Source organism: Lutra lutra, chromosome 13 (genome assembly GCF_902655055.1).
Source record: "Lutra lutra chromosome 13, mLutLut1.2, whole genome shotgun sequence".
Taxonomy (NCBI): Eukaryota; Metazoa; Chordata; class Mammalia; order Carnivora; family Mustelidae; genus Lutra; species Lutra lutra.
Window position 1 is genome coordinate 75,029,666 of NC_062290.1, and position 3,391 is coordinate 75,033,056.

Below are 3,391 nucleotides of genomic sequence, written 5' to 3' on the forward strand. Positions count from 1 at the left end.
AAATGGCTTAGTGGTGATTTGGGGACTCTCAGAACCAAAAGGCATTTCAAATCAAACTATCAATAGATAGTTTTTATTTTATAAAATAGGGAGTCGGCCCAGGCTGATCACAGCAGCAGCGACCCTGGTCCACTGTGTGAAACGCACGCACACATTGTGATCAAATTTGATTTACAAGCTGTACTATGAGCTCTTTTTGTTGTTGTTTGTTTGTCAAATGATCCTTTATTGAACTATTCTCTGTTGTGGTCATCTGGCTGGGCATTCCACTGTACCATTATTGATGTCATCTGTGATGTCATGAGTGTGGTGGCCATCACTGCAGCCCGAAGACTGGGCAGTTCTCAGGATCTCTTTCATGGTTCCAGAGAGTTCTCTAACTAAAGATCGGTGGCGCATCTGTCGGGCAATATTGCCAATCTCATCCAAAGTGATATTCCCATGGTGCTTCATGTTTTTCTGCTTCTTTCTGTCTCTTGGTGGTTCATTGAGGGCTTTGATAATCTGGGCAGAGGCAGAAGGTACCACTTCAATCTGAGCCTGTCTGTTCTGAATGGTCAGTTTCACTGGAATCCTCCAGACTCTTCCAATCACCACCCGCCTTGGCTCTGTCATCACCAACCTTTTTTGGAGCCAGACCCAGCGGGCCAGTCTTTGGGGCCAGGAGACATGGCACTTGAATTTGCAACTGGTGACCTCAAGTACATGACTTTGATCTTGTTGGGGTCGAACTTAGGTGGTATGATCGGATGAACCTGGATTTGGGAGACTGAAGACAGTTGCACCTTTGCCTCCTCTGAGCCAAAAGTCAAAACCCGCCTTTTTTTTTTTCTTTTTCTAAGTTGTATGACAGATGTCACACCAAAATGTGGTCTGAAGCTTAAGGTAAGCCACCTTTAGAATATTGCTTCTAAGTGAAATGAAGTAAACACCCATGCATAAACACCAGATTGAAAAACTGTTAGAAAGATTTTCTTTTCATGAGAGAGAGAGAAAGAGAGAGAGAGACAGAAGCAGGGGGAGAACAAGCTCCCCACTGAGTAGGGAGCCTAACGTGGGGCTTGATCCCAGGACTCTGGGATCAGGACCAGAGCTGAAGGAAGATGCCTAACTGACTGAGCCACCCAGATGCCCCCAAATAAATATTTTAAAGGGGAATATTCTATCAGGTTTTAGGCAACCCTTTTTGCCATAGTCTCTCCTGAAGTTTGGGTAGAGCTCATTGCATGGCTGGATCCCCAGCTGTTGAAAATCTGTCCTCATCCTTTCTCACCTGGACTCTTACATTTGGTTGCCCTAGGTCTCCCTGATCCCAGAGCTTCCCCTGGAGGGCTTATGGAAGTCCTGATCACATCACTCCCTTGCCTAAGGCACTTCTTGGCTCCCTGCTTCCTGCTGGAGAAAAACCCCATTAGCACCAGGACCTTTCGCAGTTTGCCCTCTGTCCCCTTCTCCAGGTTCATCACTGCCCCTGCCCCACCAGCCCTCCCCCACCCCACCCCCCCAGGCTCAGAGGGAGAACACCTTGTCTAACATCACTTCAGATCAAAGTTTTATGGGGCCTGAAGCTTACATCATTTTGGGGGGACCTTCTTCACAAAATTCAAAATTACTCAAACAAAATGAGACACACAAATGAGTACTTAATGAGAATGAGAAAATAAGTCACAACAAATGACGAATTTCACAAAGCTGAAAGATACCTCAAACATCCCATAAGGCAGAAAAATAAAGTATTTGCATTAATGAACTGCCCAATGTGTCTCTCTAATACTTTCTTTTCCCCTTCAGGTTTGTTGCACGCTCTCTGATCACTTTTTGATGTGATGATAATTTTTTATTTGATAGTTTAGAAAAGGTTCCTTCAACTTCAGACTCATGGGTAATGTCCTGTAGCTTTCTGGGATTTTGTCAGATGTAGGCACCATGAAGTTCCTCGCCTCATCTACCAAAAAATGCAACCCTATCGGCTACAGTGAACCTTTATTAGAAACTTCAAGTAATAAGCCAGTGATGAGTAGTATCCTGGGAACAGTCCTCCTACTTTTTTTTTTTCCTACATCTTTGACCACCCCCCCCACAATGATACTGACTTTTTGAGAGAATAGGCCAGTTTTTCTTTTCTTTTTGTAATGCTCTACCTTCTGGAATTATCTGTCTCTCCATAGTGCTATTTAACCTATTCCTGTATTCTTTGAATTTCCTATAAGCTGGGGACTAGGGCTGAAGGCTCTATTAATCTCAAGTTAGACATTTTGGGGCAAGAATTTGTGAAAGGTGATGCAATAGACTTCGCACTGTATCACACAAGGAGACACAACATCTGGGATTGTCCCACAATCGGTCAAGTCATTTGGTTAAGATGATGGCCACTAGATGTCGCCATTGTAACATTTTTCATTCGGGAACTACAAAGTCCCTTGAAAAATACTCTCATTGACAAATATGCTTGACCACCCTCCCAGTCTCTATTGGATTTGGGGCTCTCTTTGTCATGTTGTTACAGCGCTCTGTAATTCACCCAAAAGTGACTCAAACGTAGAAATCAAAAGGCGCAGCAGTGGGTGCCTGGGTGGCTCAGTGGGTTAAAGCCTCTGCCTTCAGCTCAGGTCAAGGTCTCAGGGTCCTGGGATGGAGCCCCACCTCGGGCTCTCTGCTCAGCAGGGAGCCTGCTTCCCCTCCTCTCTCTCTCTCTGCCTGCCTCTCTGCCTACTTGTGATTTCTGTCAAATAAGTAAAATCTTAAAAAAAAAAAAAAGGCGCAGCAGTATGTTAGACACCTAATGTGTGGATTTTCCTATGTTCATATATGTTTCCATGTTCATATGTGTTCCCATGTTCAATCCATTACATCACATTCCTGTTGGTGCTCCTTATCAATATACTTATATATTTAAGGATCACTGGAGATTTGTTATTAACAATAACAGCTGGCAGTGTGTGATTTTCTTAATGGAATGAGGCGGGTCACAGGGGAAAACATCATAAATCAGGCAACGGTTTTAGTTAGAGGGAAGTGATGAAAATTTTTAAAAATCCAGGAAAAATAATTGAAAAGTCTTAATACACACATTTTCTCCAGTCGCTTAAAGGAGGCGACGAGAAAAGAAAAATGTCAAACCCTTTCTACCAGTTGTTTCGCCTTTAGAGAAAAAGAACATCTGCTGCTTTTTTTTGACGTTTGCAACAAACTTCAGGAGTTATCCTGCTGGCTGGTTTACGCGAACTTCCGGAGAAAGTCCCGCCCCCGTCCCCTTTCCCGCCCTCCCCCCGCCCCCGCCCCGCCCCCCAAGACCAGCTACGGTTTCTGGGGGCACCTGTCCTTCTGCCTGCTGCCTCCTCAACACAGCCGATTGTTGGCCTGGGGAGTTTTTGCCAATTGGATGGGTAAG

General features: G+C 44.6%; 1 pseudogene; it reads right to left on the reverse strand.

Annotated features, from left to right (window-relative positions):
- Nucleotides 1–249: 249 nt before the first annotated feature.
- On the reverse strand, nt 250–1,463 carry LOC125083002 (60S ribosomal protein L12-like; annotated as a pseudogene).
- Nucleotides 1,464–3,391: the final 1,928 nt, after the last annotated feature.